Raw genomic sequence first — 18,388 nt, 5'->3', positions numbered from 1 at the left:
TGCAATTTATATAAAATACGATTCTTAATCGTGTTTAAAAATAATGAAAGAATAATTGTATAAATAACCCCAGTGAGCAAGCTGTAGGCGACTGTGGCAAGGAACACAAAACTCCATAAGATGTAGATTAATGGTGAAAAATAACCTTGGGAGAAACCAGACTCACTGTGGGGGCCAGTTCCCCTCTGGCTAACATTATGAATGTAATGTAAATATTACTTATGTATAGTTAAAATTATGGTTTAAAATTATTAAACTAAGTAAGGGTTAAGGGTCAGTGTTTAAACATCGATTGTGTTTGAACTGTAAGCTTAATGACCACAGTCTTTGAACAGGGAATATGACACCCTCATGCCATCCCAGATGTGTATGACTTCCTTTCTTCTGCAGAACACATATTATGATTTTTAAAAGCATATTTAGCTCTGTAGGCCAAAATGTTGATGCTCCAAAAAGCACATAAAGGCAGCATAAAAGTAATCCACAAGACTCCAGTGGCTAAATCCATATCTTCAGAAGTGATAAGATAGGTGTGGGTGAGAAACAGATAAATATTTGACATTTTTTGCATTACAGCAGTGAAATGCAGAGAAGTATATGCATCACCAAAAACACAAGAAGAAGAATTTGAAGGTGATCTGTTTCTCATCCACACCTATCACATCACTTCTGAAGATTCTGATTTAAGCACTGGAGTCTTATGGATTACTTTTTTGCTGATGTTTGTTTAGCTTGCCACACATTCAGATGCATTATATGGACCTACAGAGCTGATCAATTCTTCTTAAAATCTTCATTTAAGTTCAGCAGATGAAAGTCATACACTCAAAAAGTATTTTTTTTCAAAACATTACTCAAGTAAATGTAATGGAGTAAATGTAGCATGTTACTACCCACCTCTGGTAATTAGTCAGGCTGATGGAGAAGATTAATGAGTTAGAGACACATATCTGAACGCTAGTGGAGGTCAGTGAGAAAGAGAAGCCTGTAAATATTGTTTTGCAACATACACACACATTGGTTCCGGCTGTAGCCGCTGCAGCAGGTCATTTGGGGGACATCTTGGCAGCATACTCGTAGGGAAAAGTTATACTAATGTCCCGTTCCTGTTAGGATTTCCAATAGATTATAGTAAATTGGTAACACCCTGGTAATAGTTGATTCTATTGTAAGGAATGTGGATATACATACTCCAGCCACCATAATACAATGCATTTCATGTGCCAGAGCATCTGATATCATATCAAATTTACAAGTGCTGGCTAATGCCAAATGTAGATTTTCAATGATTTTTATTCATGTCATCACTAATGATGTCCGGCTTCGGCAGTCGGAGATCACTAAAGATAATGTTAAAGATGTGTGTGAACTTATGTACATAAGACGTATGTTGTATCAAATGGTTAAGTACATAGTAGTTAAGGCCACTTAATATAATGTGGGTCCAATTTCTTTTTTTTTTTTTTTTTTACACGCTAAACAGTCAACAATTAATCGCAAAAATGAACATGTTAAATTTCCAAGCCCTAACATTAACTAATGATCTGTTAAGCATTATATAATGTTTGTTAAGATGCATTCATGAAAGATATTATAAAGTGTTTTCCAAATCTAGTGTGTATTGATGAGTAAATATCACATCTGTTTTATAACATGCCTTTATATTGTATATCTGATGGATCACATTTATGCATTTTTCAAGAACAGGTAATAGCTTATTATCATGCTCCCGGTCAATAATACTATTATTTTATATTTAGATGCATAAAAAGGGGTCAGTGCATGGCACAAAGGCTTCAAGAAACGCTATGTAGTAAGTGCTACCGGCGGCGTCATGCGTTTAACGGTGGGTGTTGGTATTTCACATCCATTCTTTTTATTTGTCTGAGCATTGTATGTGTCTGACTTTTGCAATCAATGTACTTAATGTACACATGGCTATGGTCTTTGTGGAAAGTGTGCACTCACTGTCTGTTTGTGTGTGCGTTTAAGTTGGAAATGGGCTGCATTGGCGAATGATCATCCAGTATTCTCTTTAGGTTAGTGAACTGATAACACTGAATTCCAAGGAATTGCACATACCAGGTTCGTGTCTGTATGTAACTACCTGTGAAGGGTTTGGACACACCTACTCATTCTTTATTATTACTATTTTCTATTCACATTTTAGAATAGTAAAAGCTGCTTTTCCTTTACTATCTGGCCCAACACTCAACCATTTAAATGTTAGTTTTCGCATAATGCTTGAGATCAAAATGTTTTTTTTTTAATCATGAGAAAGAATAAATTGAGGCAAATGCATCCAAACCATTGAATGGTAGTGTACTAGATAATCTGCAAACCCTAACTCTTTAATGCCCTAGTCTTTCTTGGTTTTAAAAGGTCAGATTCTGCACACTGGCTTGCAATCATTTGCCTAGAGGACCACCCTTGGATATCTATTCAGACAGAACAAAATAGTATTTTCTGGCAGCATTTCAAAACCTAACATGTTTTCCAAGTGTCTTGGAGTGCAGTCCAAATGATCTTCTTCCATCCACTGACAAACAATTCATCGCTTGATGAAAGTAAGAGGGAGAGGAGAAGAAAAGATAAACAAAGGTTAAGAAAGAAGAAATGAAATTGTGTGTAGACTTTGTGGTCAAACTTTCTGTCCATTTTAAAAGTAAATATTTCTGACTATTTCATTGACATGATACAGGAATATACAATTGTGCTTAAGGGATATCCCATTTACTGGCTTCAATGGGTCAAACTCTGATTATCTTTCAAAAATGTTTGAAGCAGCTGGTTCTTACCCAGAAACATTATTTACAGAAATGGTCTATTCTAAATTAAGATCTAATGAGTGCAAGTTAGGATTTTTCAAAAATGTGTATGCAAATCCTACCCATAGTAACTAAACAGATAAGATAGTTTTTTGGGATCTTTCTGAAATACAGCCCCTGGTAAATTGTACCTAGAGGTGGAAAGTAATGAATTACAACTACTCTCATTACATTACTTGAGGACATTTTTCAAAATGTTCTACTTTTTAGGACAAGTAATGATAGTACTTTTATTGAGTTGATTAAAGATGAAGTATTCAACTTTGCTACATTTATTTATCACCACAATTACAAAGTACAAAAAATTTCACATCCCTGAAAGTTTGGCAAGTTATTTCAAAACTTTCAAAGATGTGCACACACAACTGTGCGTGAGACGGAACGGAACGTTTTCATGGGCCTTTATGCATCAGTTGGTCTGTGAATGGTCCATCTGAGCCAGAGGCTAAATAATAGGTACAAAATAAGAATTCTATATATGTTAAAACAATAGGTTCATAGGTCCTTTACCAAGCAATATACTCCTTCAGTTAGCAGAGAGATCGAATGGATGATGGGCTAAAGTTTTTGTCCATTACCTGGAAAATGAATGCTTGTTATTAACTAAGAGTGACTCTGTCCAACCTCTGACAGGAATCTTTGATTGTGTGACATACTAACAGAATCTGTCTACGGTTTACTGGGCCGCCATATGAAGCCTGTGCTTGCTCTGTTATGTGTGGCTGTGCATGTGTGGCATGCTTCTACTTCCTTGAGGGCTCATTACCATACAAATGGAATCGTTGCTTGAAAAGCACCTGTGCCGTGATTGCAAATTGGGGATGGAGGAGCTCATTCCTTCTGCTTACTGCTCAGGTGTTATTAAAGTTTGTCTGTTTAAGAATTCTCTCAGAGCTTCACCAATTTCAGCCACTAATTGGCTTTTTGAAGTTGTCAGGACTTGAGCTGCAGGTCCTGAAGTCAAATCAGTATCCTCTACATGTAATTTACATGCAGAAATATCTTAGGAAAAAACCTTTTGAATTTCCAATGAAAACAAAAATGGAAAAAAAAGAAAAAGTAATGCTTTATTTACATGTTAAAAGCTTTGCATTTTACAATGATGAGAGTTTTGCTACAAAAACAATGTATGCTGCGGAAAGGTAGACCTGGAAGTTTTTGGTGTTCCCCTCTTTTAGTCTTGTTGAAATGCATATAGGTTTGTGTAGATATTTTGATGTTTATTATCTTAATCTAATTTGATACCAAGGTCTTTCCAAAATGTTAAACTTTGTCATAATTTAATCACACTAATTTCATTTTAAATCCAAATTACTTACATTCCTCGAAGGAACACAATATGATATATTTTTCTTGAATGTACAAGCTGCTCTTTTTCATACAACATATGTACTGTATATCATGACAAGAAGATATCCAACATTAAAAAGGACAAAACAAACACCATAAAAGTACTAAGTCTTCTGAAACCATATGGTAGCTTTGTGTGAGGAACAGTAGGCATCAAATTTGCAGTATAGAGTATTATTGCGGTTACAAAACCGGTTGAAAATATGCAAACTTTGTTGTTCTTAATAATACGTTTCATTGCCTTCTAAATGCTAAATTTGGTTTGAAATGAAAAGATTTCAAAGAAAGTGACTTTGAAAAGATCACTGAACATTTAAAACTAAATAAACAGTTAAATAATGCACAAATAATAACATAAATAAATATTTGAAAATAAATATAGTCAAGTTTTCACTGTTAAGAAATATTTGCAGTCTTCAGATTTTACCCTCTTATAAGGGGGATAAAGGTTCAGAAGCTTTCCTCCTTCAGCCACGCTTTGTTTTGTTTACTTTCTCAATCTCCATAAACATTAATAAAATATTTATAAATGATAAGAAAATGTATAATATAATGTGACCAATAGCGCATGTGAGTTTGCTGATGATACAAAAGTGGTATGTCCGATCACTGACAATAAAGTGTATTTTTATTGTATACAGTCTTCTTATTTTCTGTATTCTGTATATTGCATTGTGGCATGAGGGCGTGGCCATGTGTCGGTCTGTAAGAGAGAAAAAGCGGTAAGGCTCGTCACCTGGGTCGTAATTATCTCTAACACCTGTCTCTAATTATATAATGGTGGAGGGAGACCTGAAAAGGCACGCCAGAGCGTCAGAGTGGGATAGAGAGACAAGAGCCTGTGCCTGAACATATGTGTTGTACTGTTGACCTGTTTGTGTGTTTGGCCACCAAGAGCCCTTTTTGTTTTAGTTTTGTAAGACCCTGAGAGAGAGTAATTAAATACTTTCCTTTGACTGTTCGCTGTCTCCTGATTCCTCCATTGGCCACAAACTTAGTACTGTGTTACATGAAAAAAAAAATGTTGTATACAGTCTTCTTATATTGTGTATACTGTATATTATATACTATACTATTAGGTGTATATTGTATAATGTGTTGCGTAACAAGATGTGTAAACTGTGCTGCTAAGTGTAAATCAGATGTTTATTGTAATCGTCATACTGCTATGTTGCTTGGAACAGCACCCAAGACTTTCACCCACTGTTGCACTTGTGTATATTGTTGAGTGACAATAAAGGGATTTGATTTGATTTGGATTTGAGATGTGAGCCAGGTGTCTTCATGCATGGACTGCAGGATTGCCGGATGATAATACATCTCTGGTGGATAATGTCTTAGCACAGTTAAAGCAAACACAAAACAGGTTAAACAGGTGGCGTCCATGTTTCTTGTTCACAGGTGTGCGTTGCTATGGTTATCACTTGCCAGTCATCACGATTGCAGGAGTAACTTCTGTATTCCGTACACACATGGGATGAAAATTGAGGGGATTCACTCCTGCATTTAAAAGCGGTTGTCACTCCCAAAACTTTGTAGTGTGTGCGTGGCCATAAAGTCCCCTGGTAACTTTAAACATTTATATGTCTTTGATTTAATAGCTAAAAAACGCATTAGTGAGGGTCCAAGTGTCATTCTTACAAGTTGATTTATGTATTATGTTGCAGGGTAAAGGGTCACTAGCGAGTAGTGTTGTCACGATACCACAATTTCTGTTGTCAGTACCAGTAACATTTCACCATTCTCGATACCAACTAAGATACCACAGCAAAAATAGGTAATATCCTATTGAACACACTCCTTTAGCCTATTAAAATGTTTTATTTCAATGTAAATAATACATTAAATCAATAGCATGTTTCTTTTTAGTGTTTCTCAATTAAGTAAACATTGCTTCAAGTTTTTTTTTTTTAAGTAGGTCCCTATGAAATCTAATTTTTTTTCTAAATTCTATTAAAAAAATATAATTTTTTTTCTAAATTTCATATTTTAAAGTTTAATCAAATTTTATCATCAAAATCATGTGTCAAATAAAGACAGCATCACGTTATAAATGAAAACGTCTGTTCAGTACAACAGCACACTTGCTTGTGAGACAGGTTCAAAATAATAATAATAATATTAATACATTTTTTCTAAACACTAGTAATATATTTATGTTACAATTTCATACATTTCTGGTGTCAAGATTTTATTTTGAATCAGACTTTTATTTTGACGTGAAGTCGACAGTTTCAAAATTTCGGATAAGACGTTGGTCGTATGACCCCCATGTGATGATTAAAGTGTAAAATTCGGCGATTTAATTGTAAATGCGGGAATTCACTGTAAATTAGCGCTTTTTTCTGTAATCTACTACAACATTAACAGAACGATGCTCATAAAAAGTGTAAAGGAGTCACAGAACACTTGCTGTGAGCATTTGTAAGCAGCCATGTATCAGTCAGACAAATTATAACCGGTATTACCGGTTCTGTAGAAACATCTTTTACATTTTATTATCAACTTAGAACCAAATTACCAGTATCACTACTGTCAAGTACTACCATTTTATTTACTCGCCAAAACAAATAATTACTAATAATTATCGCTTGGCAAGTGTTCATTTTGGTCCCTGGTTGTGAATCTTGCTACGGTGCCTTCCAAAAAATCTAAAGAATTTGGCTAATAGGTTATGTTGATGATAAAATAAATGTGCATGTTAATTATGATGGTATACCGTATTACTGAATTCCGAAATGTGTCTAGAACAGATGTAAATTTAAGATGTTATGCGCTGAAAGTCTTTCTTTTCATTGTAGCTGAAAAATTTGCGCTTCCATATATTCAAACTTGGTGTGGTGCGATCTGTTCCGATTTATGCACATTTTTGTCTGTTCCTCACACAATATTGTATGGCTTAGGAAGACTTGGAATATAATGCAAAAGTGGTATGGACAACTTAAATGGCACTTTTTTAATCTTTTATTTTGGAGCTTGACAGCCCTGGTCACTTCCTTTTAATGTTTTTGTCATCAACTGCATGATTTTTTTTAAATGGACTGTGTTCCCCAAATAACTTTTTACTGGTTGTTTAACCCTTATAAGCTCTGAAGGTGTTTTTAAAGATTTCCTATTTCAGTGGAATATCCAAAATTAAAAGCTTGGGAAAACAAATTATGTTTTCCATGAACTTTTCAAAGTTTTTTTTTATTTTTCTGATTTTTCTGATTTGACTGTTTACTGTTTTTGATCCCAGTCATGTTGAGTGTATCTGAGGAAAATGTTGTGTTGATAATACAAATAAATCAAAAGTTATAGCATTACAAAAACAATTTATCAAAGTGTCCAAAAGCCTCTCCAAACAAATGAAATATCATTATTTTACATATATGTCTAATAACACATGCAAAAAAAACAAATAACTAAAGATTTGCATAGCATGCAGATGTGATTTAAGTAATGAGATTTCACAGAATGAGTTTCATTCTGTGCCATTTGAGGCATCATTGAGTCATTTACATGGCGCCATCTCCTGGTGCATTGTGCTTTGTGTGGATTACTAATGATCTATTCATCTGATTATCTTTTATGTGGTCATTTGAAAGACAATCGCCTCCTCTAAGTAATGGTATGTGATAATTTACGTTCCATTTAGTTTTCTGAAATTTATAAGCAAAAACTTAGCATATAACCAACACTAACATAATTGTCAAAGTCATATACTTAGCTATTACTCATAATATTTGTGTGAGTAAAACAAATAGGCTGAATGTATTTTACTCTTTGAAAACTTTCCAACAACATATGACACATGGTTATTTGATGAGTTTTAGATTTTTACTGATTGCAATACAATATGTTTTTTTTAATTTTTTTAAAAATTTTTTTATAAATTATCAAAACATACAAGCTTAAAGGGTTTAACCTGTTAGCGTTCCTGCAAAATTTGCCTAAAACGCCTAAAAAAGGCCTACCCAAATTAAATTGCATGCTGTTCTAGAACCATTTGCATGCTTTTGGTCTCTTTTGAAAGGTGACACTCAGAGGTTTGTTCCTAAATAGTCAGAATCACTGTAAGTCTTACTGGTATTGAGTAATATAACTTTGAACACACTGAAAAAGGACCAAAAAAATTCCGCCTACATTTTTTTTTGTAAACAGATGCCTGCAGATAACTACAGCCATTCTTGAATGCTTTACTCTACAGTCATAATTTTGGGCTCTAATGAAAGGTTACACTTAGGGATATTATATTCCTTATCCAGATTCACTGTCAATAATTGCTGACACAAAGTAACTGAAGCATAAACACATTATAGTGTTTTTTTTTCAATTCCTGAAACCAAACTTTCTACAAAAGAGACAAAACAAGTGCTATGGTACTAAAACACTTTAATATTTGAACTCACACTATATATATATATATATATATATATATATATATATATATATATATATATATACATACACATGTATATATATGTATTTCAAACTATTTACAAATGATTCTTTTTTTCAGAATCCAAGAAAATATCTCTTCCAGGGGCACATCTGGTACTCAAACAAAACTATGCGTGCTCTAAAACAGATTCCACCTAACATTTTTCAGAGGCTATTTGCAACCTCTCTGGGAAGGTGAAGGATTGGGCTCCTCTCCTGATGAGGTGCTGTCATTCTGTCCCTCAGTATGCTGTTTTTTCTGACAGGCTCCCAGACTTCATCCGATTCATTTTCAGATGATGTCTGTGATATAAAACAACAACAACAAAGAAATAAGTAATTTACAAAACATTTACATTGTTTCTGTATTCACAAGCAAATAAACAGAACAACATGCACACAAACAATCAGGTTATACAGTTCATGAGCGCACAACACACACACACACACACACACACATACACTCACCTAAAGGATTATTAGGAACACCTGTTCAATTTCTCATTAATGCAATTATCTAATCAACCAATCACATGGCAGTTGCTTCAATGCATTTAGGGGTGTGGTTCTGGTCAAGACAATCTCCTGAACTCCAAGCTGAATGTCAGAATGGGAAAGAAAGGTGATTTAAGCAATTTTGAGAGTGGCATGGTTGTTGGTGCCAGACGGGCCGGTCTGAGTATTTCACAATCTGCTCAGTTACTGGGATTTTCACACACAACCATTTCTAGGGTTTACAAAGAATGGTGTGAAAAGGAAAAACATCCAGTATGTGGCAGTCGGCAGTCCTGTGGGCCGAAAATGCCTTGTTGATGCTAGAGGTCAGAGGAGAATGGGCCGACTGATTCAAGCTGATAGAAGAGCAACTTTGCCTGAAATAACCACTCGTTACAACCGAGGTATGCAGCAAAGCATTTGTGAAGCCACAACACGCACAACCTTGAGGCGGATGGGCTACAACAGCAGAAGACCCCACCGGGTACCACTCATCTCCACTACAAATAGGAAAAAGAGGCTACAATTTGCAAGAGCTCACCAAAATTGGACAGTTGAAGACTGGAAAAATGTTGCCTGGTCTGATGAGTCTCGATTTCTGTTGAGACATTCAGATGGTAGAGTCAGAATTTGGCGTAAACAGAATGAGAACATGGATCCATCATGCCTTGTTACCACTGTGCAGGCTGGTGGTGGTGGTGTAATGGTGTGGGGGATGTTTTCTTGGCACACTTTAGGCCCCTTAGTGCCAATTGGGATCGTTTAAATGCCACGGCCTACCTGAGCATTGTTTCTGACCATGTCCATCCCTTTATGGCCACCATGTACCCATCCTCTGATGGCTACTTCCAGCAGGATAATGCACCATGTCACAAAGCTCGAATCATTTCAAATTGGTTTCTTGAACATGACAATGAGTTCACTGTACTAAAATGGCCCCCACAGTCACCAGATCTCAACCCAATAGAGCATCTTTGGGATGTGGTGGAACAGGAGCTTCGTGCCCTGGATGTGCATCCCACAAATCTCCATCAACTGCAAGATGCTATCCTATCAATATGGGCCAACATTTCTAAAGAATGCTTTCAGCACCTTGTTGAATCAATGCCACTTAGAATTAAGGCAGTTCTGAAGGCGAAAGGGGTCAAACACAGTATTAGTATGGTGTTCCTAATAATCCTTTAGGTGAGTGTATATATACAGTATACACACACACACACACACACACACACACACACACACACACACACACACACCTGTGCTTGAGCCCATATAAACAAACAATCCTGCACAAGCGCACACGAAAGAAGTTAGCAGGTAACGTTACACGTAAAAAACACACACGCATACACTCGACATAAGCTGACAAATACACCTCAAAACAAACACATACCTCAGTATATACAGTCAAATATGTTGTATAATATAATAAAACTTACTTGTCGAGAGTGACGTCGCCACCATCCAAAAATATATCCTCTGCTACAATGGATGAAACATCGCTCTCTTCGTCAGAAATGTCATACTCCGACTCGTCACTGTCACGGCGAGTACATTGTTCAATCACTTCTTCGAGTAAAAAGTGTGTTTTACTAGTCCTCTTTGCCATTTTACAACTGTTAGCTACTTTCTCTCGTCAACTCGTACAATGCTGTGTTTACGCACGGGCGCATGAACCCCTATGGTACTTTGCGCATGAACTTCACGCATGACCTGAGGAATCGACCCACTAAATCTGCATATCAATCTTTACAGAAATTCATTGGCTATCAGAAAAGACTGTCATTTCCATTCAATATTGCAATTGGGTCGATTTACTGTCACTCAAAGAGAGGGAGGTACCATTCTTCATCATTGCGCTCCTTGGCTATTGATACCAGGTGACCCGTGTCATGGACCAGTTGGCTCAAATGACCTGTCTATCAAAAGTTCAGGGGTCAGGGGCCATTTTGATATCACATTTTCTTCAATGTTTACTTTTCAAAGTAAAGAATGCGTCGAAGTTGTGATAGCGCTGTCGGCTAACGCGAAATGCTACTACTATATTCCGTGGATGTTTATTGATATATAAATGTGTTATGGACTAAATACTTCATTGAATTGGATTGTATGGACCCTTTACAGTGTAACCAAACCATTTTTGTTGGAATGTAATGGATCAGTGGACTTACAGGAGGCTTCATGGGTGAGTTTCTTCCAGTTTGGGTTTGTTTATGTGGCTGTTGGTGGTCTGACAAAGAGACAGATTGTACCCGCTGTGTTGATTGTATCTTAAAAAGGTTTACATCGTTCGAATCACGAGTATCTCAGCTTTCCAAATATATGTATTATGTTTACTTTTTTTTTTTTTGGAGTTTTATCTTTCAAAAACATAAACCTCTGAAACACACCGTGGGTCGTGGGCGAGACATCGGACCGGCAAGGCGTTAAAGCAGATCCATAAAAAAAATATGATCTGTAGTTCATGCAATAGGTAGGATGTTTCATCTCTGCAAAAATACATGCCACCAAATAGTAAAGCCATTTTAGTTCTTATTACTCTGTTTAAACACAAAATGGAAACATGGGATACACGTTGTGCCTGTAATGGGAGTTATAGCTTGGAGATTTTTGAAATTCCTCTCTTTTCATTTAAAATGGCTCTTTTTATAATTTCTTATTCTGAGCTTCGCAAACAAGGCCAAGTGCGAGGAACCAGCACTGTTGATGAATGAGACAAACATTCCCACCATGACCACAAAGACGACTGAAGAATGGCAAACTAGTCCTCATCTATAGCCACATTGACCTGTATTTTTCAAAAGCAGGAGAGAGAAGGTTTCAGTAAAGTCAATCAATAGAATCAGTCCCATTATATTTATTCAATCCTGGACACAATATCAGCCATGTAACTGATATTTTCTTATATTTAGAGAAAAGTGCCTTTATCACAAGTGCTCAAGCTCAGAAAACTAAACACAATCAAGATCGTTCTATAAGCAGTTTAAAGTTTGGCTATGAAAGAAAAACAACTCTTAAATAAACATCTCAATGTTTGACAGACAGTTCTTTTGGCGGATACTGAAAGTACGGTTCTGAATTGCACTCTGAGAAGATTTTTGTTTTCTTACTCATTCATTCACTTGCTCAATAGAAGCAGATTTCCAGACGTTTCCCTCAGGGTAGGGCCAAACTTGACAGTTAGCTTCCTCCGCTCTTGTCTTTTCCTGCCTTGGACTATATTAAGAGCTAATACTGAGAACATACCCTAACAGTCATTTACCAACACACCTCGCTCCAAAGAACACAATTTTACACACATGGGCACACAAACACTCCCAGGTGTGAATTCCTTTGTGGTGATAAGTTTCTCATAAGCCATTTATGTATGGAACTGCATGGATTTATGGTTGTTTTCGTTGTATTTAATAGCATGTTTCTTCTCAAGTGTCTTTTTGTTAAAGTGGCCCTTGCGGAAAATTGCAGATATTTACCAAGTTCTCCAAAATATGTTCTTTGTTAAAGAAATAGAACACCCACATATCAAAACGTTGTTGCAAATCATTTGCTCACCCTCATGTCATTCCAACCCTGTAATGTTTTTTTCTTCCGTGAAGAAATCTTAAGCAGAATGTCTGAGCTTCTGTTTTCCATGCAAGGAAAGTGAATTGTGATTTATGCTGCCAAGCTCCAAAATGGACAAAAAAGTACCATAAATGTAGTCCATAAGACTTTTGCCCCCTATTCCAAGTCTTCTGAAGACATGCAATGGCTTTGTGTGAAGAACAGACCAAAATTTTAGCCGTAACTTCCAAATATAATCAGCTGTAGCGTATTTCAAATTTGCCACTCCGTGATTGGTCATATGACACTCGAGAACCAATGGCGTTTGCCGCATCTAAAGGCCCCATTTGTTAAATTGTTTTTAGCTTACAGATAAACCTCCAAACTACGGAGCCCCTTTGAGGACAGGAAGTGAATTTATTTTCTGAAACAGTTTTGCATTCCCTCGCTATACCATTACCCATAATTTACAAAAAAAATTAACAGTGGTTTTACTACAGTAAATATACTTAAACTAAAATTTTATACATATTATATGTAATACAGTACATACTATATGTACTATAGTTCCACAGCATCTCACAGACGGGGCGACCAACTGGACCTAATTTTTACATGTAACTGTACCACCTCAAATATTCTTGTTACACCTTTAAATGTCTCTGATCACTACTTTGTTCAATTTAATATGGCTCTCCTATCTGCAATAAAACAGACTCCACCTTTGGTTTCCGTTCGCCGTAACCTCCGTTCCCTTTCACCCTATCGCCTTTCCACTGATGTCTCTACCTCTCTTCCCACAATAAATGTATTTAGAGGTGAGGTATCCAAGCCACATCAGTTACTTACTGGGGTACCTCGGGGATCAGTGTTTGGGCCACTTCTTACACAACATCACTGGGACCCATCATTCAGTCACATGGTTTCTCTTACCACTGCTACGCTGATGACACACAACTCTACTTGTCTTTCCAGTCCAACGACACCACAGTGACTGCACGAATCGCTGCCTGTCTGGCAGACATCTCAGCCTGGATGAAGGAACACCACCTTTAACTCAACCCAGCCAAGACTGTAGTCCTTGTCTTTCCAGCCAACCCTGTTGTTGAACACAACATCACCATGCAGCTGGGTAAAACTACAGTATCGCCTTCCAAAACGGTCAGAAATCTAGGGGTAACCATTGATGATGAGCTAAATTTCACAGACCACATCTCAAAGACTGCAAGATCAAGTATATTTACACTACAATATCAGGAAGATAAGACCCTTCCTCTCTGAACATGCCACACAACTGTTTGTTCAGTCACTTGTCATAACTAGACTGGACTACTGTAACGCTCTCATTGCAGGCCTTCCTGCATGTGCAATTAGACCTCTCCAAATGATCCAGAATGCATTAGCATGTCTGGTCTTTAATGAACCAAAGAGAGCATATGTTATGCCACTCTTTGTCTCTCTCCACTGGCTGTCTGTTGATGCACGTATTAAATTCAAGGCTCTGATTCTGGCATGCAAAACAGTCACTGGGTCTGCTCCAGCATACCTGAAATCAAGCCTGCGTTTGGCTAAGGAACGTCACCTTGTCGTACCAACACAAAGAGGCATCAAAACATTTTCCCAGACTTTCAGTTTCATCATACCACGTCAGTGGAATGACCTTCCTAACTCCATCCGTGAAGCTGACTCACTCTCTTTCTTCAAAAAACGACTTAAAACAAATCTTTTTCATGAGCACTTAACCAGTCTCAAATTTTTTTTTAAATTGCACTTGAATCAGTTTTGAATGCTATTCTGATGCTAGTGATACTTTGTAGTATGGCACTTTCGTACCACTGTCTCCTTAAGATGATTCGCTTAAGTTTCCCTCCTTTTTAAGATGCTTTGGATAAAAGCGTCTGCCAAATTAATTTTGAAATGAATCTATTTTCATAAAATGATTTCCTCCTTCTCCTCTAAGTTTCTCCGTACTAAACACTCTAATGGGTTCCCTGCAAACTTTTGTTTGTAGCTGTGTTTGTTTTTCAATGAAACGTATGCCTTAAATTATATAAAAATGAATCGCAAAAATGTACATATACCTACACTTGAAGATGCTGTCTGCCTTATTTCTTCATCTTTTCCTCGGGAGCCTTTATAACTGTTACATTAAAGTTAAGATACTCAGTGTTATGCTCATTGAGGTACTGTTCCCTTGCTTAAGAATTATTAACCTCTGAACAGGTTCCTACATTCATGTACTGACTTGTCCTGCCTTATTTTTCCCTAGCTTACGATATTTGCCTCCTCTACTGTGTCTGTCCATTCTTACCATTTACCTCTGAAAACTGTGTTGCCTTTTAACTGTCAATAAGTTATTAAAAATGCTACCAATCCTCAGAAGGTTAACATTTTGGTATTTTGTAATGTAATGCTACTAGAAAGGTGGAAATTGGTTGTATTTTATAGAAATCTTTGAAATGTGTGGCATGGTGGCATATTAAAGTCAGTTGATGACATCTCAAGCAACTGTTTAAGCTTTTGTAACATGGTAGCTATTATTTTAGAGAAACTTTGAAATATCCAAATTAAACTTCCTTCTTCAGATTTTAACGTATGATCATTATTAATGTTTTTTGTGATTTTATATTTGCCAGCTGTTTTTACATTTCTTATAGATTTTGTTTTCATCTATTTAGTAGAATGTTATATATGGCATCTGATTTCTATCGTGCGTTCAGACCAGAGGCGGCGAAAGTGTCAAAATTCGCTCTGGGTGCCCTGCCAACAATGCTATGGAAGATTCGTGGACGCTCTGACGAACCTTCCATAGCGGTAAAAATAGGCGGCAACGTTCGTTCAGAATACTTGGTTTTGTGAACTATATTTAAAGGGGCCGCAAAACATCCAGACATGTCGACCGGTATATTTTGCTGACATATTGTAGCGTATATCCTCATGAAATCTTTTAATTTGATCATTATAATATGTTGTCCAAATATTCAGCCACTGTGATTGTATTTAAGTTGAATTGGATTTTAGGAGCACAAGAACTGAATTTTTGTAATTAAATAATGTAAATAAAGAGTACAACATTACTTCATTTGGTGGATGAATTTGTGCTAAATCTCCTAAATATCTCCTAATGGTTGCCCATGTGTGGTCAGCAGCAGTTGGCTGCCATATCTCACTGGTTTGGAGAGTGGTAAGAGAAGCCAAACTGGCATAAAACAAGCAGGAAGAATGTTCAGTCTGGCCTCACAGATCTACTGGCTTGCATCCTGTCTGTCCCTTTACTGGTAGAGTAACCTCTGTGACACGGAAACCAGGTTATTTGCTGTAGAACAGTCATTCAGATGGAGGGTTTGTTTGAAAATAAGGTTTCAAATGTGGGATGCAGGGAAGATGAACAGCAACAGAAAACACCTGTCCAAACTATTCTCAGAATAAGTTAACAGAATATTATTGACAGCCTTTGAATACTCTGCTTTTACTTTGAACCTCCAATTACATGAATGTAAATGCAGAAAATAAATGGGGTTGGGAGGGTCTGTCCCACCAATTTAGGCTTGAACCCCCCAACCAAACATTAGATTCAGTTTTAATCCTATATATTTCATAAGGATATTTTTTTTAAAAAAACTATAAAAAACTAGTGCTGTCAGTCGATTACAATTTTTAATCGAGATTAATCGCATATTTTCCGTAGTTAATCACGATTAATCGCAGATTTTGAAAGTGCTGAAATTTAACCCTGAATATACATATTGTCCTGTTAAATTACATTTATTTCCTTTTTAGGGAAGAAAACAAAACAACATGTAACAATATAATGCTTTATTAACATTTTCCAAACAGAGCTCTACACAGTATTAAGATGGAAATGCACTAAAATATGACCAGTTCAAGTAACATTCAATGTTTCCCAAAGTCTAAGAGGGAGTTTAACTAATTGAAAGAGCTAGTCTCTCCATAGTTTGCATTTTCAATGCAGTGGACATTAAATCTCTTAATCTTTCATACGATATTCCCCCTCACGCAGTGGTGACGTCATTCTGCTTACATTTAATATATAATTTACCGTATATAAATGTAATGAATGTTAACATATTATACATCTTTTCAAAGGTCTATGGGTTCAACACTGATATCCGATCTCTGTTTCACTATAGCAATGCTCCAGAAACAGCAATTTAGTTATTTGTGCCAGGAGTACAAATGAAAACATGCAATATCAAAACGGGACTTCATACCTTTGTTATGAAAACGCGATCACTAGATGAATCCAGTTCGTCTCACTTGGGTCAATTGTCCATGGCAAGCGTTCATTGAAAAACATCCAATAGCACTTTTTGTCCATAAAAGTGATAAATCTGAGAAATATCGATATATTCTCCATTGTTTACATGAGATTTCGCCTGAAAGAATTACCCTTCGTCATCGTTCTCCAACAAATTATGCAATCTGAGCAGCATTCATGTTGTAAAACTGTATATTATCTTATATATTAGAGTCCCATAAACAAAATGAGCCTGTCTCCAAAGTCTATTTTTAAAAATGCGGTGTAGTTTTATTCATAATAGCCAAGCAGTGCAGTCAGATTTTAAGTCGTCTTGAAAGGCAGAGCCTTTATTTTACTCTGTATGCGTCCAGCGATTTTACAGAAAAAAATGCTTGCAGGAACCTCATTTTTTGTTAGATCATCTTCAAATTTGAAACATAACTTCATTAGACTTGTGCATTACAATTTTTCAATTAATGGCATGCATTAACATTTTGACAATTCTACATATTAGTAATCCCTAAAGATGGATTACAAAGTGTTCTGTTTTTTTTCCATACAATTAAAGCATAGAGTTGATCGAGGGCTGTCAAGCTACAAAAAGAAAAAGCACCACACAAGCATGCATCAGAAAAGCAATCCATAAGACATGTGTGCTGCATATACCGAGCCTCCTGAATCTGTTTGATAGATTCAAACAGACCAATTTAAGTTGGAACAGACCAAAATTGAAGTTGATATTCACTGAAAATGTGTCTTTCACTGTAGCTCTAAACTTTTGTTGAAAATGTTGACCCCTCTGAAAGTAACTGTAATTTGCACACTCATTATAGTAGTCAACAGACCTGAAAATGGCAGATTCTGAACTTGTCCACATGCAATCCCAGGGTCGGGTCCTCAGCATGCCCCGGTAAAACTATTTTTGGTTTTCTGTATTAGTGCGGTGATGTACAAGGCACTTCCTGCCGCCCCATGCAGGATAGACGGAGGGCCCAGAGAATGTTTCCTGAATGGTAGGGGAAGGGGATGTGAGACAAATATACAATAAACTTTAAGTTCTTTCTAAAGTATTTCCAAACAGTTCAGTACTTTGGATAGTCAGTCGATATTTCAGAAATAATTCAGAGCCCCACTAATTGCCAACCAATAAGCCCCAAAGGTATTTGGACACTAAAGACACTTTATTTGCATTAGATTACAAAATATATCAGCAAATAAATGAGACTTTTCTCAGAACTAATTTTATGATTACTAGTAAATGACTAGATTCAAGGTCATATAGTGGATATATGAAGTCAGTTTCCCTCAAGTTTACACTGCTGACCTAGCAGAGTAACCACAAGTGTAGTTCAGCACATTAACTACAGACATGTTCCTCTAATATTTGACCACCAGAAAGGGTTCATATACCTTTTGTCTTATTTAAAAAAACATATTTTTACAAAACTCTTATTGTTAAATGTTTTTCATGGAATGTGCACTTGTGTTA

This window comes from Xyrauchen texanus, chromosome 3 (assembly GCF_025860055.1).
Source record: "Xyrauchen texanus isolate HMW12.3.18 chromosome 3, RBS_HiC_50CHRs, whole genome shotgun sequence".
In the NCBI taxonomy this organism is placed as follows: domain Eukaryota; kingdom Metazoa; phylum Chordata; class Actinopteri; order Cypriniformes; family Catostomidae; genus Xyrauchen; species Xyrauchen texanus.
Note: the sequence above shows the minus strand (reverse complement) of the source record.